The following is a 25,250-nucleotide window of genomic DNA, read 5'->3' as shown; positions in this document are numbered from 1 at the left end:
TTAGACCAGCCCTAGCCAGGGAGAATCACTGGCCCCAATGGTCGGAACTTGAGTTCCCGCAAACATTGCCACAGAAAGCTACAGCACTCTAGGTCTCTAAGTAAACTTGAAAAAGCAGTCTAGGCCATAAGGACTGCAACTCTTAGGCAAGTCCTAATGCTGAACTAGGCCCATAGACAGCGGACTTTAGGGACACACAACCTACTGAGATACCAGCTGGGGTGGCTAAGGGAGTGCTGGCGTCAGCTCTCCCCTAACCCTAAGCTGCACAGCTCATGGCTCCAAAAGACACCCCTTCCTTCTGCTTGAGGAGAGGAGAAGGAAGAGTAGGGAGGACTTTGTCTTGCACCTTGGATGTCAGCTCAGCCGCAGCAGGATAGGGCACTGGTCAGAGCTGTGAGGCTTCCATTCCAGGCCCTACATCCTGGACAACATTTCTAGACACACCCTGGGCCAGAACTTACTGCCTTGAAGGGAAGGAACCAGTTTTGGCAACATTCATCACTTGCTACCTGAAGAGCCTTTAGGCCCTGAGCAACCAGCGGCAATATCCAGGTATTACGTTGAAGGCCTTGGGTGAGTCTGAGACTTGGTGGCTTCAGGTGAGGCTCAGCACATTCCCAGCTGTGGTAGCTATGGGGTGAGATTCCTTCTGCTTGAGAAAAGCTGAGGGAAAAGTAAAGGGGACTTTGTCTTGCACCTTAGGGACCAGCACAGCCACAGTGGAACAGAGCACCATGTAGGCTCTTGGGGTCCCCAGTTCCAGGAGTTGACTCATGGACAGCATTTTTGGACCAGCCCTAGACCAGAGGTGAGCCCACTGCCCTGAAGGGTGATTCCCAGAGCAGGTAGCATTCACCACAGCCTGACTGAAGAGCACTTGCAAACAAGGAAACATTGCTGGTAGGCTGGCAGTGCTCCCTGTGGCCTGTGGTGGTGGTGGCTACAGGATAAGGCTCCTCTGCTTTCGGGAAAGAGAGGGGTGAGTGGGAAGGACTGTGTCTTTTGCTTTGAGTGCCAGCTCAGCCACAGACAATAGAACACTAGGTAGACTTCTAAGGTTTTTCACTCTAGTCCCTGACCCTTGGATAGCACCTCTGGACCTACTCAGGACCTGGGGGAACTTCCTGCCCTGAAAGGAAGGACACAGGCCTGGCTGGCTTTTCCACCTGCTGATTGTAGAACCCCAGGGCCTTGAGTGAACACAGGCAGTAGCCAGGGAGTGGTTACAGCATGCCTGGGATGAGACTGAGTGCTGTGCTGGCTTTGGGTCTGACCCAGCACAGTCACAGTGGTGGTGGCCACAGAGGTGCTTGCGTCACTCCACCCCCAGATTTAGGTGGCTCAGAAGAGAGAGAGAGACTCTGCATGTTCGGGAGAAAGAAAGGGAAGAGAACAAGAGTCTCTGCCTGGTAATCCAGATAATCCTCCTGGATCTTGTCCAAGACCATCAAGGTGGTACCTCTATGAGTGTGCAAGAACTACAGTGTTACTGGGCTGGGGGTGCCCCCTAAAGAAGATACAGCTTAGATAACAACTCCTAAGTCCTTTCAAATATCTGGAAAGCCTTCCCAAGGACAAGTACAAACAAGCCCAGCCAGTGAAGACTACAATAAATAACTGACTCTTCAGTACCTAGACAGTGATGAACATCAACTAGCGTTGCCATCATCCCGGAAAATATGACCTTGCCAAATAACTAAATAAGACACCAATTCTGAAGAAAAAGAGATATGTTACCTTTCAGACAGATAATTCAAAATAGCTGTGTTGAAGAAACGCAAAGACATTCAAGACAACAGAGATGGAATCCAGAATACTATCAGATAAATTTAACAAAGAGATTGAAATAAAAAGAATCATGCAGAAATTCTGGAGCTGAAAAATGCAGGTGGCACACTGACAAACGCATCAGAATCTTTCAAGAGCAGAACTGTTCAAGCAGAAGAAAGAATTAGTGAGCATGAATACAGGCTATTTGAAAACATACAGTTAGAAGAGACAAAAGAAAAAATAATTTAAAAAAATGAAGCCTATAGGATGCAGAAAATAGCCTCAAAAGAGCACACCGAAGAGTTATTGGTCTTAAAGAGGAAGCAGAGAAAGAGTTATTGGTCTTAAAGAGGAAGCAGAGAAAGAGTTATTGGTCTTAAAGAGGAAGCAGAGAAGAGATGGGGCAGAACATTTATTCAAAGGGTGATAACAGAGGACTTCCCAAACCTAGAGAAAGATACAAATATGGAAGTAAAAGGTTATAGAGTATCAAGCACATTTCACCCAAAGAAGATGACCTCAAGGCATTTAATAATCATACTCCCAAAGATCAAGGATAAAGAGAGGCTCCAAAAAGCAGCAAGAGAAAAGAAACAACAATGGAATTTCAATACACCTGTCCCAAACTTTTCAGCAGAAATCTTACAGGCCAGGAGAGAGTAGCATGGTATATTTAAGGTGTTGAAGGAAAAAACTTTTACCTTAGAATAGTATATCCAGTGAATATATCCTTCAAACATGAAGGAGAAATAACAACCTTCCCAGACAAACAAAAGCTGAGAGAGTTCATCAACACTAGACCTGTCCTACAAGAAATGCTAAAGGGAGTACTTCAATCAGAAAGAAAAGGACGTTAATGAGCAATAAGTAATCACCTGAAGGTACAAAACTCACTAATAATAATAAGTACATAGAAAAGCACAGAATATCATAACACTGTATCTGTGCTGTATAAACTACTCTTATCCTAAGTTCAGAGACCAAATAAAGAATCAATAAAATATAATAACTACAACAAATTTTCAAGATATAGACAGTATAAAAATATGAATAGAAACAACAGAAAGTTAAAAAGTGGGGGATGAAGTTAAGGCATAGAGTTTTTGTTTTGCTTGTTTGTTTATGCAAACAATGTTAACTTGTTATCAGATTAAAATAATGGGTTATAAGATAGTATTTGCAAGCCTCTTCGTAACCTCAAACCAAAAAACATACAATGGATACACAAAAAACCAAAAGCAGGAAACTAAATCATATCAGCAGAAAAACATCACTTTTACTAAAAGAAGACAAGAAGGAAAAAAAGACGGAAGAGAACACCAGAAAACAAATAACAAAATGGCAGGAGTAAGTCCTTACTTGTCAATAATAATATTGAATGTAAATGGACTAAACTCTCCAATCAGAAGACACAGAGTGGCTGAATGGATGAAAGACAAGACCCATTGATCTATTGCCTACAAGAAACACACTTTACCTATAAAGACACACATAGACTGAAAATAAAAGGATGGACAAAGATATTCCATGCCAATGGAAACCAAAAAAGAACAGGAATAGCTATACTTACATCAGAAAAAAATAAATTTCAAGACAACACTGTAAGAAACAAAGAAGATCACTACATAACGACAAAGGAGTCAATTTAGCAAGAGGATATAACAATTTTAAATGTATATGCACCCAAGACTGGAGCACCTAGATATATAAAGCAAATTTATTAGCGCTAAAGAGAGAGACAGGCCCCAATACAATAATAGCTGGAGACTTCAACACACCACTTTCAGCATTGGACAGATCTTCAAGACGGAAAATCAACAAAGAAACATCAGACTTAATCTGCAGTATATGCCAAATGAACCTAATAGATATTTACGAAACATTTCATCCAATAGCTACAGAATATACATTCATTTTCTCAGCACATGGATCATTCTCAAGGACAGACCATATGTTAGATCACAAAACAAGTCTTAAAATATTCAAAATTTTGAAATAATGTCAAGTATCTTCTCTGACCACAATGGAATAAAACTAGAAATTAATAACAGGAGGAATTATGGAAACTATACAAATACATGGAAATTAAACAATATGCTCCTGAATGACCAGTGGATGAAGAAATTAAGAAAGAAATTGAAAAATTTACTGAAACAAATGATCATGCAAACACAACATACCCAAACCTATGGGATGCAGCAAAAGCAGTACTAAGAGGGAAATTTATAGCTATAAGTGCCTACATCAAAAAAGAGGGAAAGTTCCAAATAAACAATGTAATGATGCATCTCAAAAAACTAGAAAAGCAAGAGCAAACCAAACCAAAAAGTAGTATGAGAAAAGAAACAATAAAGATTGGAGCAGAAATAAATGAAATTGAAATGAAGAAAACAATATAAAAGATCAAAGAAACAAATAGGTGACTTTTTTTGAAAAGTTAAAGAAAATGGACAAATCTTTAGCCAGACTAAGAAAAAAAAAAGATATAAATAAATAAAATAAGAAATGAAAAAGGAGACATTACAATTGATGCACAAAAATCATTAGTGGCTACTATGAGCAACTATATTCCTATAAATTGGAACACCTAGAAGAAACTGACAAATTCCCAGACACATACAACCTAACAAGATTGAACCAGGAAGAAATCCAAAACCTGAACAGACCAATAACAAATAGCAAGATTGTAGCCTTAATAAAAAGTGTCCCAGTAAAGAAAAGCCTGTGACCCAATGGCTTCACAGCTGAATTCTACTGAACATTTAAAGAAGAACTAATACCAATCCTACTCAAACTATTTTGAAAAATGGAGGAGGGAGGAACACTTCCAAACTCCTTCTACAATGCCAGTATTACCCTGACACCAAAAGCAGACAAAGACACATAAAAAAAGAAAACTGTAGGCCAATATCTCTGATGAGTATTGATGCAGAAATCCATCCCCACCACCGCCACTGCCCCACTGCCAAATACTGGCAAATCAAATTCAACAATATATTAGAAAGGTCGTTCATCATGACCAAGTGGGATTTTTTCCCCTAGGATGCAACGATGGCTCAACATACGCAAACGAACATGTGCAAACCAATGCAAAATACAATGTGATATATCATATCAAAGAATGAAGGACAAAAACCATATGATAATTTCAATGATGCTGAAAAAGCATTTGATAAAATCCAACATCTCTTTATAATAAAACCATCAAAAAAACTGGGTAGAGAAGGAACATACCTCAACATAATAAAAGTTATACACAACATACCCACAGCCATGCAATCCCTATCAAAATATTAAGGACAATCTTCACAAAAATAGAAGAGAAAATTCTAAAATTTATATGGAACCACAAAAGACTTAGAATAGTCAAAGCTATCCTAAGCAAAAATAACAAAACTGGAGGAATCCCATTACCTGACTTCATATTATACTAGAGAGCTGTAGTAACCAAAACAGCATGGTACTGGTATAAAAACAGACACATAGACCAATGAAACAGAATACAGAACCCAGAAACAGATCCAGACACCTGTGGTGAACTCATTTTTGACAAAGGTGCCAATAATATGCAATGAGGGAAAAGACAATCTCCTTAATAAATGGTGCTCGTAAAACTGGATATTCATATGCAGAAGAATAAAACTGACCCCTACCTCATGCCATACACAAAAATCAAATAAAAATGGATTAAAGACTTAAATATAAGACCTCAAACTATGAAACTAATACGATAAAACATTGGGGAAAATCTCCAGAACATTGGTCTGGGCAAAAATTTCTTGAGTAAAACCCAACAAGCACAGATACCCAAAGCAAAAATGGACAAATGGGATCACATCAAGTTAAAAACCTTCTCCACAGCAAAGGAAACAACCAACAAAATGAAGAGACAACCCATAGAATAAGAGAAAATATTTGCAAATTACCCATCTGACAAGGGATTAAGAACCAGAATATATAAGGAGCTCAAATAACTCTATAGGATAAAGTCTGATAATCTGACCTTAAAACTGGGCAGAAGATTTGAATAGATGTATCTTTAAAGAGGACATACACATGGCAAACAGGCGTATGGAAAGGTGCTCAACATCATTGATCATCAGAGTAATGCAATGCCAAAGTACAATGAGTTATCATCTTACCCCAGTTAAAATGGTTTATATCCAAAAGACAGGCAATAACAAATGCTGGTGAGGATGTACAGAAAAGGGAACCTTCATGCACTATTGGTGAGAATGAAAATCAGTACAACCATTATGGCGAACAGTTTGGAGGTCCCTCAAAAAATTAAAAATAGAGTTACCATATCATCCACAAATCCTACTGTTGAGTATATACCCAAAAGGAAGGAAATCAGCATATTGAAGAGATATCTTCACTCCTATGATTGTTGCAGCACTGTTTACAATAGCTAAGATTTGGGAGCAACCTAAGTGTTCATTAACAGATTAATGGATAAAGAAAATGTGGTGCATATACACAGTGGAGTACTTTTCAGTTATAAAAAACAATGAGATCCTGTCATCTGCAACAACATGGATGGAAGGGAAATAAGCCAGGAACAGAAAGTGAAATCATGTTAAGTGAAATAAGCCAGGAACAGAAAGTGAAATCATGTTAAGTGAAATAAACCAGGAACAGAAAGACAAACATCGCATGTTCTCACTTATTTATGGGATCTAAAAATCAAAACAGTTGAACTCATGGGCATAGAGAGTAGAAGGATGGTTGCCGGAGGCTGGAAAGGTCGTGTGTGGTGGGGGGTGGTTCAGGAGGGAGGTGGGGATGGTTAAGGGTACAAAAATAGTTAGAAATAATTAATAATACCTACTATTTGATAGTACAACAGGCTGACTATAGTCAATAATAACTTAATTGTACATTTTGAAATAAAAAATGCAGATTTAAAGGAAAATTTTAAAAAACAACAAAAAAGAGGAGAATGAAAATGCAGTTTTAATATCCCTGTTAGAGGTATGTTTAAAGCTGTGCTCTTTCTTAGATCTCTGTATGATAACATCCTTAAAAGAGAGTTTAGGTTTTTAAGAACTGCAGATTTTTTTTTTCATTTCCACAGATGTCTGCTTGTATTTTGAGTCACCCTGTTTCTTCTTTCAGTGAAATAAACCCACTCAAAATGTTTTAAAAATCATAATAGGGGCCGGGCATGGTGGCTCACGCCTGTAATCCCAACATTTTGGGAGGCCGAGGCAGGCAGATCAAGAGGTCAGGAGATCAAGACGATCCTGGCTAACACGGTGAAACCCCGTCTCTACTGAAACTACAAAAAAATTAGCTGGGCCTGGTGGTGGGTGCCTGTAATCCCAGCTACTCGGGAGACTGAGGCAGGAGAATGGCGTGAACCCGGGAGCTTGCAGTGAGCTGAGATCACGCCACTGCACTCCAGCCTGGGCGACAGAGCAAGATTCTATCTCAAAAAACAAGAAAAAAGAAAAAAGAAAAAAATCATAATAGGCCAGGCATGGTGGCTCATACCTGTAATCCCAGCAGTTTGGGAGGCAGAGATGGGTGGATCACAAGGTCAGGAGATCGAACTATCCTGGCTAACAGGGCGAAACCCCTTCTCTACTAAAAATACAAAAAAAAATTAGCCGGACGTGGTGACACGTGCCTGTAGTCCTAGCTACTCGGGAGGCTGAACCTGGAAAGCAGAGCTTGCAGTGAGCTGAGATCGCACCACTGCACTCCAGCCTGGCAACAGAGCAAGACTCCATCTAAATAAAAAAACAAAAGCTCAACATTACTGATCATCAGAGAAATGCAAATCAAAACCGCAATGAGATACCATATCATGCCAGTGAGAATGGCGATCATTAAAAAGTCAGGAAACAATAGATGCTGGCAAGGCTGTGGAGAAATAGGAACTCTTTTACACTGTTGGTGGGAATGTAAATTAGTTCAACCATTGTGGAAGACAGTATGGTGATTCCTCAAGGATCTAGAACTGGAAATACCATTTGACCCAGCAATCTCATTACTGGGTATACACCCAAAGAAATATAAATTATTCTGGCCAGGTGTGGTGGCTTACGCCTGTAATCCCAGCACTTTGGAAGGCCAAGGTGGGTGGATCACGACACCGACATCGAGACCATACTGGCCAACATGGTGAAATCCGGTCGTTACTAACAATACAAAAATTAGCTGGGTGTCGTGACTCACACCTGTAGTCCCAGCTACTCAGAGAGCTGAGGCAGGAGAATTGCTTGAACCTGGGAGGCGGAGGTTGCAGTGAGCCAGACTGTGCCATTGCACTCCAGCCTGGTGACAGAGTAAGACCCCATCTCAAAAAAAAAAAAAAAAAAGAAAAGAAAAGAAAAAGAGAAATATAAATCATTCTACTATAAAGACACATGCACACATATGTTTATTGCAGTACTATTTACACTAGCAAAGACATTGTATCAATGATAGATTGGATCAATGATAGATTGGATAAAGAAAATGTGGTACATATACATCATGGAATACTATGCAGCCATAAAAAGGAATGAGATCATGTCCTTTGCAGGGGCATGGATAAAACTGGAAGCCATCGTCCTCAGCAAATTAACACAGGAACAGAAAACCAAACACTGCATGTTCTCACTCATAAGTGGCAGTTGAACAATGGGAACACATGGACACAGAGAGGGGAACAACACACACCGGGGCCTGTTGCGGGGGTGGGAGGTGAAGGGAGGGAACTTACAGGACTGGTCAATAGGTGCAGCAAGCCACCATGGCACATGTATACCTATGTAACAAACCCGCACGTTCTGCATATGTATCCCGTTTGGTTTTTTTTAAGAAGAAGTAAAGGAAAAAAAAAGAAATCAATTTAGCCTTGTTTGCAGATGACATGATGCTATACTTAGAAAAACTCAAAGACTACACCAAAAAACTGTGAGAGCTGATAAATTCAGTGAAGTTGCAGAGTACAAAATCAACATACAAAAATTAGTAACACTTATATACAGCAACAGTGAACAATCTAAAAAAGAAATGAAAAAGTAATCCCATTTACAATAGCCTCAAATAAAATTAAATACTTAGAAATTAACCAAAGAAGTGAAAGATCTCTATGAAAACTATAAAATGCTGATGACAGAAGTTGAAGAGGACACCATAAAACGGAACAATGCTCTATGCTTATGGGGTGGAATAATTAATATTGTTAAAATGTCTATACTACCCAAAGCAATTTATAGGTTCAATGCAATTCCAATCCAAATACCAATGACATTCTTCATAAAAATAGAAAAAAAATCTAAAATTTATATGGAATCACAAAAGACCCTGACTAGCCAAAGCAGTCCAGAGCAAAAAGAGCAAAGTTGCAGTAATCGCAGTACCTGACTTCCAAATTTACTACAAACCTGTAGTAACAACATCAGCATGGCATCAGCATAAAAACAGTTACACAGATCAACGGAAGAGAATAAATAACCCAGATATAAGTCCATGCATTTACAGTCAATTCACCTTCGACAAAGGTGCCAAGAACATACAATGGGAAAAGGACAGTTTTTTCAGTAAATGGTGCTGGGAAAATTGGATATCCATATGCAGAGGATGAAAGTAGGCCTCTATCTCTCACTGAACACAAAAATCAAATCAAGATGGATTAAAGACTTAAATCTAAGACCTGAAACTATGAAACTACTTGAAGAAGACATTGTGGAAATGCTTCAAGACACTGGTCTCTGCAAAGATTTTTGGAGTAAGATCTCAAAACCATAAGCAACAAAAGCAAAAACAGGTAGGTGGAACTATACCAAGATAGAAAGCTTCTGCACAGCAAGGAAAACAATCAACAAAGTGAAGAGACAACTCACAGGATGGGAGAAAATATTTGCAAACTCTCCATTCGGGAAGAGATTAATAACCAGACTACATAAGGAGCTCAAACAACTTAGCAACAAAGGAAAACAAGCAAATAATCCAATTTAAAAATGGGTAAAATATTTGCACAGCCATTGCTCAAAATAAGACATACAAATGGCCAAACAGGTATATGAAAAATTGCAAAACATCACTAATCATCAGAGAAATGAAAATGAAAGCTACAATGAGATATAATCTCACCCCAGTTAAAATGGCGTATATCCAAAAATGGATAATATCGGATGCTGGTGAGGACGTGGAGAAAGAGGAACCCTCGTACACTGTTGGTGGAAAGGTCAATTACTACAGCCACTTTGGAGAACAGTTTGGAGGTGACTCGTAAAACTAAAAATAGGGTTACCATATAATCCAGCAATCTCACTACTGGGTATATATTCAAAAGAAAGGAAATCATTATATCAAAGAGATATCTGCACTACCATGTTTATTGTAGCATTATTCACGAGAGTCGAAATATGAAATCAACCTAAGTGTCCATCAACAGATGAATGAATAAAATGTGGTGCATAAACATAATGAAATATTATTCAACCATAAAGAAGAATGAAATCTTGTCATTTGTAGAAACATGAATGGAACTGGAGGCCACTATGTTAAGTGAAATAAAGCAAGCCCAGAAAGACAAATGTCACATGTTCTCACTCATATGTGGGAGCTAAAAAAGTAAATCTCATGAAGATAGATAGGGGTTGTTACCAGAGCCTGGGAAGGGTAGAGGGGAGAGGGACATGAAAAGAAATTAACTAATGGGTACAAATACGTGGTCTGATAGAAGAAATAAGAGCTAGTGTTTGATAAAGCAGTAGGGTGACTATAGTTTACAACAATCTACTGCACATTTCAAAATGGCTAGAAGAGAAGAATTTGAATGGTTCTAGCATAAAGAAGAGACAAATATTTAGGGTGACAGATACATCTAAGTACACTGATTTGATCTTTACAAATTATATGAATGTATCAAATTATCACATGTACCCTGAAACTACATATAGCTATTAAAACTACATACATACACCAGTTCATAAAATTGCAGTTCAATGGTACAGGAGCTTCTTTGTGTGTGTGTGTGTGTGTATCTCAAAGGCATAGAAAAATCCATGACATCAAATTTTGATGTTGGTTATCACTGGGTGGTAGCGCTATGAGCTATTTTTTAAATAAACATTTTATTTTAGAGCAGTTTTAAATTTATGGGAAAGTTGCAAAGATAGTACAGAGTCCCCACAAACCTCACACTCAGTTTAACATCTGACATCGTGTTAACATCTTACCTGAGTACGCTGTATTTATCACAACTAGTGGACCAATATTGACACATTATTATTAACTAAAGTCCATACCTTTTTCAAATGTTCTTAATTTTGACCTAATGACCTTTTGTGTTTCAGGATCTCATTCAGGACATGGTATTATTACCTTTAGCCATCATGTCTCCTTAGGCTTCTCTTGGCTGTGACAGTTTCTCAGACTTTCCTTGTTTTGATGACCTTGACATTTTTAAGGAGTACTACTTAAACGTTTGGTAGACTTGCCACAATTGTGTGATATTTTTCTCATGATTAGACTGGGGCTATGGGCTTCGGAGGAGGAAGACCACAAGACCTAAACTATCATTCTCATTACATTACATCAAGGGACACGCTATCAAGGTGTCTCACAACTGTGGTGCTAACCACGGTCACCTGGCTGAGTTTGTGCTTGCCAGTTTTCCCCACTGCAGTTACTGTTTTCTGCACACAGTTTCCACGGTGGATTCTTTGGAAGGAAGTCAGGATGCACAGCCCTCACATACAGAGCAGAGAGTTCTGCCCCACCTCCTTGAGGGTGGAGGGTCTACATAATCCATTTGGAGTTCTTCTGCAAGGAGATTGGCCTATCCTTCCCCATTTACTTATTTATTCAATCATATTTTTCTATCAGTATGAATGCATGGACAACTATTTGATACTTTAGATTATAATAAAATGCTATTTGATTTGTTTTATTGCTTAAGTTGTTCCAACTTTGGCCACTGGGAGCTCTCTCAGTTGGCACATGTCTCCTGTGCCAGCCCTGCATCCACTGTGGCTTTCTGCAACACGTATTTACTCTCTGGCACTGCAAGAAGTTCCAGGCTCAACTTGTTATTCCTGACATAGTCATAGAATAAGCCACTTTCCCCAAGGATCCCTGATTTCATCCACTGCAGAATGGTATTAGAAACCAGGATCAGAGTGCTCAATGTACTTATTGCTACTGGGGTGCCATTTAAATTTTAATAAAGTCTATTATTTATTTTTTCTTTCATGGATGATGTTTTTCATGTTATATCTAAAAACACCAAATCCAGTGTCATGGAGATTTTCTCGTATGTTTTCTATCAGACATTGTGTAGTTCTGTAATTTTCATTTAGGTCTATGATCATTTGGAGTTAAGTTTTTTTCTGTAAGGAATAAGATCTATGTTTAAAATAATTTTTTCCCCATATGAATGTCCAATTGTTCCAGCACCGTTTGCTGAAAAGTCTACCCTTTTCCCATTGAACTGCTTTTGTGCCTTTGTTGAAATCAGTTGGCTGTATTTGTGTGGGTCTCTATTTGTGTGGCCCTTACTATTTCATTGATTGATCTATTTGTCTACTCTTTTGCCAAGAACATGCTGTCTTGGTTACCGGCTTTAGAGGAAGCCTGAGAGTTACTCAGACTTGCTGTGGGTAAGGAGTGGCAGTCCTCCGGTGTTGCTGTTCTTTTTCACTGTTGGCTCTTCAAGCTCATCTGCTTTTCCTTATAAATTCTGGAATAAATTTACTGACATCTTCAAAGTAGCTTTCCGGATTTTTGACAGGGATTGTGTTGACTCTGTTGATCAAGTTGAGAAGATTAAAAAAGTGTGTGTCTTGCTGTTTTGCAAGTTTTCTGAATTTGGTATTTAAAACATACACTACACAGTGTCTGAGGGGAGCTTGTACAGCTTCCTGCAGCCTGCCTGGAGGAGAGACAGCTGCTGCCAGAAGGTTCCTGGGGGGCTGCTGGTCCCTGGCCCAGTCCTGGTTGGGCTGAGGCTGCTCCTGTTACGCTCAGTACTAGGGCTCCCTTCAGGGCACCAGGCATCTGGAGGACAGAGAGGCAGCTTGGAATCTCTCAGTCCATCTGTTTCTCATCACAACAGTGTTTGCCCCAAATCAGGCCAGCCACAGTGCGGGAGCTTGTGGATGCTCCTGTGTCCCAGTGTCTCTCCTACAAAACTAGCACCAGTCACCACCTTTCATGGGTGAAAACATCATCCCCAGAAAATGCTTCCTTTTTCAATTCTTATCTTTTACACCTGAGACCAAGTTGACATTGGCTCACTTAATCCCATGATTTATGATTTATAAAAAGCAGTCAGCATGGCTCAGCAGGGAACACAGGCAGGTGCAGCTGCCTGAGGTGAGAGTGTGAAGCAGCAAAACACCATAGCCGGGGTGATTGCTAGAGCAAGGAGGCCAGTGACAGTAGCAGGGACTAGGGGCAAAAGGACATGGGAACAGGACAGGAGCTGACGGCCGGGCAGCCGAGGGCAGAGGCTGGAGTGTCAGGGAGCAACCCGGGCAGCCTGCAGTCTCTTCTGGAGCTCCCTTTTTATTAGATAAAGAAACTCCATTAAATCCTTGTAGTTCACCTTAAAATGAGTACTAAATTCTTCCCTGCACGATCCCATTTTTGTTTTGTTTTGTTTTGTTTTGTTTTGAGACGGAGTCTCGCTCTGTCCCCCAGGCTGGAGTAAGTGGCCGGATCTCAGCTCACTGCAAGCTCCGCCTCCCGGGTTCACGCCATTCTCCTGCCTCAGCCTCCCGAGTAGCTGGGATTACAGGCGCCCGCCACCTCTCCTGGCTAGTTTTTTTTTTGTTTGTTTTTTTTGTTTGTTTGTTTGTTTTAGTAGAGACGGGGTTTCACCGTGTTAGCCAGGATGGTCTCCATCTCCTGACCTCGTGATCCGCCCGTCTCGGCCTCCCAAAGTGCTGGGATTACAGGCTTGAGCCACCGTGCCTGGCCACGATCCCATTTTTGTTCTCATCTCTGAAACGGCTCAAAATTTTCCCTTTTGAAAAAGCATGAACTGGTTTATAACTGGTTTAGTTAGCCAAACAAATGCCATTAAATAAAAGGATATCAGTAAAGATCTGTTTTTTTCTCCCAGATGAAGGATTTAAAATGTACTGGGTATCTTTGGACAAGTGCCTGGAAGACTTCTCCGCCTTACCTAGCTCCTATTAGCCCTACCTTTAAAAAGTGGCCGAGCCCAGCCCCCCCCAGGACCACCATGAGTGCAGCGGGTAGCTTTGGCTTCTAGACCTTGCTCTGGAGTCACTGGCTTTGTGCCCTCCATGGCAGGGTCTCCATCCTAGGGTCTGGGGGGTGTTAACTGGGAAAAAGGGGGTTGGGGCATATGGGGAGGACAGGAAGAAGAAAGACTTAAGATCTTCTGGGGACTTTAATCCAAGTAATCATTTAAGGAATTGGCAATTTTTAGCACCTCTAGGATCCAATTTTAGGTTATGTGCCATTGGAAATCCAAAAATACAGGAAATGCCGTACTGCCCATGAGCATCTAGCTGAGGAGGTAAGACATGCACAGCTGAGAGAGAGGACAGGTAAAGCTTTGGTCACTTCCAAATTGCGGTCAGAACTGCTCCATGGTGTGGATGGTATGGACAAGAGCTGGTTCCACTTACGAATGCTTTAGGTAATTCATTCTGTACTGTGTTGGGCCCACAATGCATATTCAGCAATTTTACTTAATACTCAACCAGATAAAATAGCAGATTCCTGGATACCTCGGCACATCCTTACAATTCTGCACTTTAAGGGCAATTTGATTTTGTCATGGTTTCTCTTACAATGTTAAAGGTTGGAGAAAGGGCAGAGTGAGAGGTATTCTCCCTTAATGCTCCAATTACATGTAAAGGGTAGGTGTTCCTGTTTCCTGCTCTGCTGACTATATTATAGATAAGGAAAGTGAGGCTCAGGGAGGTTGGGTTACTTGCTTAAGGTCACCCAGCTGCTAATCTGCCTCGTTCCAAGGTCTCTGCTCGCTCAGTTATTCCAAAGAGCCCGAGAGGCTGAGTGTTTGGAAGCAGGACAAGCCTAGCTCTGAGGGCAGGTATGGGTAGGAGGACAGGGTCGGTTTGGGCCAAGAGCTGTGGGAGGAGCCAGGAACTGAGGGGCTCAGGACTCTGAGGCTTTGGTGCTAAATAAAACAAAATAACAACATAGCACCGTAATAAGACTTGTAGATTATTATTAATCAATTAATCAATACTCTGTTGAAATAGGAAAACTTCAAGGACAGATGAATTTCTACTTTGTTTACTGCTCCTGGACTGTCCCAACTGCTTTGCTAGGGCCCAGTCACTGTCTCCAGCTGAAGTCAGTTTTCCTTGGTCTTAACTGATGTTGATCTTACAGAGTTAAAAGTTACGCTTATCACTCTGAAGACTGGCTGCAGCCAGCGGAGCTCGTTGTGGTAGGCAATGGCTCATTCGAATCCAGCGCACATCTTGTTTCAAATTCCGCATAGGCTCAATTATGAGAGGCCTTCAAGGGAGCCTTATTTTGGGGGTGGCCTTATTCTTTTCCCCCATGCTGGGCACAGGCAGAAGCATCTCTCGGTGTGAGCATCCTGCAGGCCACTGGGCAGGTTTACAGCTTTTCTGACACTTCACAGAGCACTGCTGCTTACAGTATGCTTTCTTTTTTAATATACACAAGACTGGAAATTAGGCATGAATGACGATGTTATCACATCTTAGGACGAGCAAAGGAAGGTCCCAAGAATGGAAGCTTTCGCCGGAGCTCAGAGTAGGGAGGCGTGAAGCCTGGGCTGGGTGTTCTGGTTGGAAATCAGTGTGATGCCCACCTCCCTGCACAGCCTCACCCAGACCACCACCTTCCACCCGCTCACATCTCCCGTCCTCCGAGCTCCACTGCTCATGGCAGGCTTCCTCCATGGCGCCTTCATGCCTCTGTGACCCACTCAGACCTTTCCCTGCCATGGCTGTGACGCTCACACAAACACTCGCCGCCCCCCAGGTTTTGACGCTGGGACGCCTAGTAGGTTAACTTAGTCTCCATAATTTGCCCGTGTTGTTTTCCCACCAAGTCAGGCTCTGTGTGTTACCCATGCTGCTAGCATAGTGCTTGGCACACACTTATTTTGAGTTTAGAACTTACTTTAAAACCGTCTTTCAAATTTTTGTACCCTGGCAACTCATAGTCAGAGAACAGAGAAGTTAAGACTTTAAGACTCCACCACTCTATAAAGCCCACTGGGTGGGGTCTGCGTTCTCTCTCCCTGGGCCCGGACACGTCCTTCCTCACTTCGCACACTCGGCACTGCGTCCTTGCCCAAGTACAGACTCTCCTCCACGGCCTCCTCCCAAGGGGGCCCAGGATCATTGCCCATCTATGTGCCTGTAGCTCTTTGTTCTTATTTCTACAATGGCAATTATTCTACAATTATTCACATGAAAAGCCTGCACATGGATCTGAGTTCCTTAGGATAAGACCTGCCCTGACCATGTCTAAGTCTAGCCCCTGCAGACAACCTGGCCCACAGCAATTATATTTGCATAATGAAGGCAAGGAATGTGGCTTACACAGACATGAAAGTTCTCATTAAAATTTATTAGACGCTAAGGATCCCATAGGAAACATACCTGGGATCATTAACAAGGTAAAGAATAGGATTTCTTTTTTTTTTTTTAAGATGTCTTAAGTTGCTCTGAGGCAGTGAGAGGGCAATTTGCTGCTGAGCAAAAACCTCCTCTGCCAGAGAATCAGGCTCCACTGAGAAGTCAGGACGGCTTTAGAACCATCTACCCCATTACCCTGGTCCATGCCCTCCTCCTCTGCCTGGGCCTAAGCGGGGTCCCAAAGGCAGGGTGAGGGCTCCCTTGTCCCTGCTCCCACAGCTCTTTGTGGGTGTATGCCCTGTCGAGCTAGTGTGAAGTGTTGTCTCAGCGTGCTGTGTCCTCAGCCCTGGGGCTCCAGGAGGCTCCACTCTGACTTAGGCCTGCAACAAGGCCCAGCACATAAGGGTTCAGTACCCCTTGATCCAGGCATGAATGTGTGAGCAGAGCCTGTGACCACCGCTTCACTCCCACACCTGGGATGCGGTGAAGAGGGGATATGAGGGGTGCTCCTCCTTCTGATCTGCTCAAGGCTATACTCTCAGCACCCCTTTGTACCCCTTTCCCATTCCTATCCCTTTTGGGCTTTTTGCATGTGTGTGTGTATGTGTGTTTACAAGTGTGTGCACATGTATGTGTGTATGTGTGTGTATGAGTGTGTGTGTGTAAGTGAAGAATGGCGACAGTTATCTGAAGGCAGCTTAGATAAACTGAAATATGAAGAAGAGCTGTTTAATCGAAAACCTGGGCCTCCTTTCTAGGTAACATGTGCCCCCGACAGAGCCAGCCAAGGGAAGGTGTGAGCCCCTCGTGATGGCGGTGACTGCATGTTTCCCGGGTCAAACACTTTGCAGGAGTATGTGATAATCAGTATACTTTTAGTTATTGTTCACGCTGCACCCCATGTTGCTGCCTAGGAAGGTGGAGGACGACTGAGCTAGTGGTTGAGAAAGGCACAGAAAGTGTGTGTGCATCCCCCAGAACTGTAACGTCACACGTGTGGGTGGTGGAGTTGCTTAAACACCAATGCTTGAGGTGCAGGAAGCCGCTGCATGCCCACGTCTTTGTGGCACTAAAACCCCCACACTCTTACACCTAGAAAAGCTCATCAGGTGAAGGGGCGAATGCCAGAAGTGATAATAGAAGCATGAGTTGTTTCACCCCCAATTCTATTAGGAAAAAATTGGCTGTAGTCCTTGAATAGAGCTCAGTGACAATTTGAAGAGTACTAGAGAAGCTAATAAATTCATTAATAGGGAAGATTGTTTTAACTAGACAAAAAGGTAATAGTTTAATTAGAAAAATAATAAACTCCCTTAGGAAGGATGAAAACCCATAATTAAAAAGAGGAGCTATTAGGAGGAATTCCGAATAGTACCTCTTCTCAGATTTGTTCCTAGCTGCTCTATTCATGGTCCAAAAGCACTCAACAAGCTGAGGAATTAGTGGAAAATGTACTTACCTTCCGCTCTGAAGCAGGAAGCTTCTGGGCAAAATGAATGAGAAGGAATGAGCTCTGAGCGAAAAGCAAGTGGACCTTGGGCCAGGAAGGGCCGGAACACATGCATCACTGGAGACAGTTAGATTGTTATCATTACCTTGAGTAAATGTCATCCCACATGAGCTGCGCATTTCTGGTAATGTGAAGTTAGAGAAATGGAAAGACACAGGCAGATGAAGACATAATTTTCATGAGCTCAGCCAGTCAAGGTTGCTTCCATTGTTTACACAATGTCTCCAGCAGATTATGGAATTGCCATCTTGCTCTTTTTAAATGCCACGTTAGAGTTGCATTTAGTTCTAAAAAGAACTAAGGAATTAAATAAATCGGGTTTTGAGGAAACGGTTTTGGAAGAATTTGTTTTAAAACTTCTAGCAAACTTCTCGAGATCTCTTGCAAACATTTGGCTTGTTAGTCTCATTAAGAAGGCACAAGCCCCATTATCCATATTTCACAAGACTAAACAATGAGAGCGAGAGAACTGTGTGCTCAAGTGCACATGTGACGCATGGGTCCAGACAAGAAAAAACCCTGTGTTCTGCCAATGCTTCTCCGTTCAAAACCTTCACAGAAACCGCCATAGATAAGAGCCATCGTTCAAAGCAAACTTCGTCTGTTTTAGGGTGCAATGCTGTGTGTTTTCTGCCTGCCAGGGCCTGCAGGGAAGGGTTACTGTTGGTGTCAGTCACAGCAACAGGAATGTTGAAGTGTGGATTTGGGCCAAGTTTCCAGATGGTCCTGGGTTTTTGGGGCTGGGGCCAAACCAGTGGCTGTTTCTGAAATGTGAGCTTCCACCCCAAGCCAAAAAGTGTTCACACGTGGGTGGTCTGGAGAAGACCGAAGTGAGAGGCCTGAGTTGAATTTGCCAGGCGGGTAAACACAATTTTATGAAGTGGCTTTCCCTGGCCTGTCACTGAGGCAAAGCGTGTTGTTCCCAGGAACTCACGGACCCTCGGTCATCCCAGGCTTTGACGGTTTCTGAGTCTCTGTCTGCCCCTGCAACATGCCCTGCAGCTCAAACCTGGTATTCCACAGGCCTCTTTCCCCTCCTGAGTCATGTAGTTGAGATAACAGAGAAAAGCAAGGCATTGCCTCCAGAAAGCTACTGTATTATCTGAAAAGTAGAGACAACTTGTCCTTAGCGCTTGTACTTGTACTTGCAGAAGCAGAGGTCCTTTGTCAGAGATCTGTGGATCTGATTAGCTGATTGGGAAAGCCCACCCGGTGGCCAGCCCCGGGGAGTGGGACATCAGGCAGGCTGCAGACGGCGGGGACACAGTCTGGACGAGGCGAGCCTCAGCCAGTCCTCTGGGTGGGACCTGGGCCACTCTGACTGGGAGGGACAGAGACAGACTTCCAGCAGGAGGAAGGTTGCCTAGGGGTTGGCTAAGCCATGCAAAGAGAGTAGCTATTGCTATTTTAGTTCTTCCATTTTGGGGACTCATCTCTTTCCAATTTTTAGAAAAAAGGGGGCAAAAATTTCTTAGAAGGAGCAGAGTAGAAATGACAAAGGGTTTAGAGCCAGAAGACATGGTGTCAGAGTTCTGACTGCCAGGCCTCTAGGACTCCATCGCCTCTTGTAAAGTGGGCTGTTGTGAGAATTCAGTCCAGGTTTGTAAGAGTGCTCAGGAGGCCGGGCGCGGTGGCTCAAGCCTGTAATCCCAGCACTTTGGGAGGCCGAGATGGGCGGATCACGAGGTCAGGAGATCGAGACCATCCTGGCTAACACGGTGAAACCCTGTCTCTACTAAAAAATACAAAAAAACTAGCCGGGCGAGGGGGCGGCGCCTGTAGTCCCAGCTACCCAGGAGGCTGAGGCCGGAGAATGGCGTAAACCCGGGAGGCAGAGCTTGCAGTGAGCTGAGATCCGGCCACTGCACTCCAGCCTGGGCCACAGAGCGAGACTCTGTCTCAGAAAAAAAAAAAAAGAAAGAGTGCTCAGGGAAATGTAAAACCATATACCAATCCCTGTGGTTTTTATTATGAACCCATCCAAACACTCTTGAAATAGTGGCTTTTAAAAGAAATATCTTTGCTGTAGCGAAACCCATTCAGCTACATTGTGATCATTGGAAAGCAAACTAAGCAAACTTGTAAGTGGAGATGCTGGTAGATGAACTCTGATGACCATGTTACAACTGTGCCACCATTCCATCACCAACCCAGTCTCTCTCTCATCCCAAGAGATAGGAATGGAAAAGGGGAATTTTAGGGAGCATTCAAAGGGCTTCTGTATGCACCCTTTTTTCTCTTCTCACACAATCGTATACAACTCAGTCACTTTCACAAATACAACTTCCTACCCAGTGCTTGTCTCTCTCACGGAAAAGCTGAAGAGGCAGAGAGTGAGAGGTTGGCAGGGACTTGGGAGGCAGAGCAAGGGGAAAGGAGCTGGAATGGGGAAACAGAAAGAGACAGGAAGAAGAGACAGGGCCAAGGATCTGTCTTTTGTGTTTGCAGGACTGTCCCATTCTGACATAGAAAATGCTGGGGTTGGAAGGTAACTCACAAATGTCTCTGCTGAAATCTGCAGTTGAAGCAATGGTAGTAATCCACACTGGGTTCCCTATGTGCCAACCATGATGAATGTTCTCAGTGCTGTACATATCTCAACAGTTAATCTTCTCAGCACATGTGTGAAGTCACCTTACAGACCCCATTTACAGATGGGTATCTGAGAAGTTCAGTAGCTCTGCAGAGGCCATGATAGCACTCAAGACTTCCCTGTAAGAATGATGAGGAGTCAAGACTAGGATGACATGACCTGATTCAGGTTTTAAAGGATCCTTTCCATGGAGAATGGGTTGTAGGGGCCAGAGGGGAGATGGGACAGTGGTGGAGGTGGGTGCCTGGTGGGAGCTGCTTGAGGAGGAAATAGGAAGTGAGGACAGGAGACCGCAAGCATGGACGAGCTTTTATAAAACACTTAAATTTAAATTTTAAATAAATATTGTATATATTTAAGGTGTGTATGATGTTTTATGTGTATCCTTATGGTGAACGACTGACTGCAGCCAATCAACTGAACATATCCTTTTTGAGTGTGGTGAGAACACTTAAGATCTGCTCTCTTTGCACATTTCCTTCTTGTTTTTTCTTTTTTTTAATATCTTTTTATCTGTTTTTTTTTTATTATACTTTATGTTCTAGGGTACATGTACACAACATGCAGGTTTGTTACATATGTATACATGAGCCATGTTGGTGTGCAACACCCATTAACTTGTCATTTACATTAGGTGTATCTCCTAATGCTATCCCTCCCCTCTCCCCCCACCCCACAACAGGCCCTGATGTGTGATGTTCCCCACCCTGTGTCCATGTGATCTCACTGTTCAATTCCCACCTATGAGTGAGAACATGCGGTGTTTGGTTTTCTGTTCTTGCGATAGTTTGCTGAGAATGATGGTTTCCAGCTGCATCCATGTCCCTACAAAGGACGCAAACTCATCCTTTTTTATGGCTGCATAATATTCTATGGTGCATATGGGCCACATTTTCTTAATCCAGTCTATTATTGATGAACATTTGGGTTGGATTCCAATTTCTTGCATATTGTGATTAGGCCCGCCTAAACTGACGTGCTGCATGTATCTTCATAGTAGCATGATTTATAACCCTTTGGGTCTGTACACAGTAATGGGATGGCTGGGTCAAATGGTATTTCTAGTTCTAGATCCTTGAGGAATTGCCACACTGTTTTCCACATCTTTTTTTGAGATGGAGTCTCACTCTTTTGCCCAGGCTGGAGTGCAGTGGCGTCATCTTGGCTCCCTGCAACTTCTGCCTCCCAGGTTCAAGCAGTTCTCCTGCCTCAGCCTCCTCATTAGCTGGGACTACAGGCACCCGCCACCATGCCCGGCTTAGTTTTTGTATTTTAGTAGAGACAGGATTTCACTGTGTTGCCCAGGCTGATCTTGAAATCCTGAGCTTAGGCAATCTACTCGCCTTGGCCTCCAAAAGTGCTGGGATTACAGGCATGAGCCACCATCCCCAGCCCCTTCTCTTTGCACATTTCAAGCATACAACACAGGATTAGCTACAGTCACCATGCTGTACCTTGGGCCTGCAGAACTTACTCCTCCTGCACCGCTGAAACTTCATGGCCTTTGCCCAGCATTGCCCCAAGTCCCCATTCCAGGCCCTGGCAGCCACCCTTCTCCTCTCTTCCTAATGATTCGACTTTTAAATTATTCTACATAGAAGTGAGATCAAGACATGGCGAGGGCTTTCAAAAGTTTTGATGTGAGAAGGTGTGGAGCAAGAGTGCACAGGGAGCAACAGGGGCCTGCCGTTTTGGAAGAGACCTCCTGGGTAGGTAACTTGTGTGTGGATGGGAGTATCCAGCAGAAACCACAGGCTCAGTCAGCAGGTCACAGTGCAGCAGAGATGGACACATGTTCCTGAGCAGGCAGGGGGCGAATCCTGAGCACTAGAGGAGGGAGTGACCTTGGCCAGAATGGTGAGACAACAGGCACAGTTGTAGGGAGGCCAAAGCCTGGTGGAGGGGAGATGAGGGCCTGCCTCTTGATTGCATAATTTCTCAGAGAAGTACGAGGCAATCTTATTTTAGTCTGATATATAAACAACTGGGTAACTGCTCCAACATCTGAGCTACTCCAATGAATTAGGAGAGTGTATTTGATACATGAGCATGACCGACAGGGCTCACTAAAGCCACACAACCTAAAGAGGACCAGCCAAGGACACAAATGTAGCTCCTACCTGTAAAACCAAAGGAAGCACATTTCCAGTTTAAATTTCCCATCTGGACCCACTTTTCAGTCTTCGAGGAAACATTTTGAAATCCGTTTGTAGAACACGTCCACTCGCACAGAAAGCCCCACAGTGATGACTGGCACAGAGCTGGTGCTCAGTAAGACTCTCCTTCTGCTCCTGACTTCTTTTGCTTTTTGAGACACAGTCTCACTGAGTCACCCAGGCTGGAATGCAGTAGTGTGAACTTGGCTCACTACAACCTCGACCTCTCAGGCTCCAGCAATCCTCCTGCCTCAGCCTCTCGAGTAGCTGGGACTACATGGAAGTGCCACCATGCCCAGCTAATTTTTGTATTTTATGTAGTGATGGGGTTTTGCCATGTTGCCCAGGCTGGTCTTGAACTCCTGAACTCAAGTGATCCACCCGCCTTGACCTCCCAAAGTGCTGGGATTCCAGGTATGAGCCACTGCACTTGGCCCCTGTTCCTGACTTCCTGTCAGCCCTCTGTTAATTTCCAAATGCATTTGCCTCTTCATCCTCACACCAATCTCATGCATTGCATAAAGGATAACGAAGATTTGTCCATTAATTTCCTCACTTATTCAGCTCCCATTTGATGAGTATGTACCATGCGCCTGGCACCGTGCGGGTGCTGGGGATGCAGGTGTGTATGACACAGCCTCTGACTTAGAAGAGTTCAGTATCTAGTTGGGAAGAAGGACAACATAGGTGTAAGTGTGCCACACAAGTGATAAGGGCTAGATCCAAAGTCTATCTAAAGTATTTGGGAACTCTGATGTAAAAGTACCTATTCCTCCTTTAGGTAAGCATAAGGATGTCTTCCCATGTTGTTTAAGTTGCATTGTGAGGGGTAAATAGAATTTTGCTAAGCAGATATGGTTGGGACGAGGATCGCAGGAGGTGCAGGAAAGCAATTATGAAAGCATGTATGAGAGGGTCTAGGTGAAGGGGTGGCCAGTCCCTCCACACCTGTGGGCATTTCTCGTCAGGTGGGATGAGAGACTGAGAAAAGAAAGAGACACAGAGACAAAGTATAAAGAAAGAAAAGTGGCCGGGCGCGGTGGCTCAAGCCTGTAATCCCAGCACTTTGGGAGGCCGAGGCGGGTGGATCACGAGGTCAGGAGATCGAGACCCTCCTGGCTAACACGGTGAAACCCCGTCTCTACTAAAAAATACAAAAAACTAGCCAGGCGACGTGGCGGGCGCCTGTAGTCCCAGCTACTCGGGAGGCTGAGGCAGGAGAATGGTGGGAACCCAGGAGGCGGAGCTTGCAGTGAGCCGAGATCACGCCACTGCACTCCAGCCTGGGTGACACAGCGAGACTCCGTCTCAAAAAAAAAAAAAAAAAAAAAGAAAGAAAAGTGGGCCCAGGGGACTGGTGCTCAGCATACGGAGGACCCGCGCTGGCACTGGTCTCTGAGTTTCCTCAGCATTTATTGATCATCATCTCTACCATTTTGGAGAGGGGGATGTGGCAGGACAGTAGGGTAATAGTGGGGAGAGCGTCAGCAGGAAAACATGTAAACAAAGGTGTCTGTGTCATAAACAAGGTTAAGAAAAGGTGCTGTGCTTTTATGTGCACAGTACACAAACATCTTGGTGCATTAAAGAGCAGTATTGCTGCTAGCATGTCTCACCTCCAGCATTAAGGCAGTTTTCTGCTATCTCAGTAAATAGCACATACAATCGGGTTTTACACGGAGGCATTCCATTGCTCAGGGATGAGCAGGAGACAGATGCCTTCCTGTTATCACAACTGCAAAGAGGCCTTCCTCTTTTACTAATCCTCCTGAGCACAGACCCTTTATGGGTGTCGGACTGGGGGACGGTCAGGTCTTTCCCTTCCCATGAGGCCATATCTCCCCAGGCTCACACATGGGGAGAAACCACGGACAATACGTGGCTTTCCTAGGCAGAGGTCCCTGCGGCCTTCCACAGTGCATTGTGTCCCTGGGTACTTGAGATTAGAGAATGGTGATGACTTTTAACAAGCATACTGCCTTCAAGCACTTTTTTAACAAAGCACATCCTGCATAGCCCTAAATCCATTAAACCTTGAGTCAACACAGCACAAGTCTCTGCAAGCACAGGTTTGGGGCTAGGGTTACAGATTAACAGCATCTCAAGGCAGAAGAATTTTTCTTAGTACAGAACAAAACGGAGTCTCTCATGTCTACTTCTTTCTACATAGACACAGTAACAGTTTGTTCTCTCTTTCTTTTCTCCACACTAGGAGGAGTGGAGAGTGAACCGGGAAGGGTGAGGGAAAGGACGTACCAGTCATGGTGGTTCACAATATGGACTGTGGGGCCAGACTGCCCGGGTATGGATTTTGGATCTGCAGCTGATTTTGAACCAGTCACCTCACCTTTCCAGGTCTTTTCTTTTCAGTTTCCTTCTCTCTAAAAGAATATTAATACCTCCTAGCTGTGGCAGAGACACTGTGCTCACCAAACATCGCATGTGATCGTCCAAGTTTCTCAGTTTTTCTTATAGTTGCCACTTGCGGAGCTCCGGGCATCTCTAAAGCCCTCAACCAGAGTCCTCCAACCCACCCGCGAGGCTCGCGCACCAGCAAAGCGGCCCCACCCGCAGGGACCCCGCCCACCTGTGGCGCTACCCCCCCTCTGCGGCCTCCCCACCGCTAGCGCGGCCCCACCTAGGACGACCCCCGCGTA

The 25,250-nt window shown here is 43.5% G+C and overlaps 1 protein-coding gene across 1 annotated transcript in view; it reads right to left on the bottom strand.

The window, feature by feature from the left end:
• MC2R (melanocortin 2 receptor) overlaps positions 1–17,842 on the bottom strand; it is a 30,591-nt gene extending 12,749 nt beyond the window's left edge. The window contains exon 1 of the mRNA XM_017877492.1: positions 17,794–17,842. The gene's annotated coding sequence lies outside the window, so the exon portion shown is untranslated. The remainder of the gene's footprint in view (positions 1–17,793) is intronic.
• Positions 17,843–25,250: the final 7,408 nt, after the last annotated feature.

Source organism: Rhinopithecus bieti, unplaced genomic scaffold (genome assembly GCF_001698545.2).
Source record: "Rhinopithecus bieti isolate Rb0 unplaced genomic scaffold, ASM169854v2 scaffold_11273, whole genome shotgun sequence".
NCBI classification, from domain to species: Eukaryota; Metazoa; Chordata; class Mammalia; order Primates; family Cercopithecidae; genus Rhinopithecus; species Rhinopithecus bieti.
Note: the sequence above shows the minus strand (reverse complement) of the source record. Positions and strands in the feature narration are given on the sequence as shown.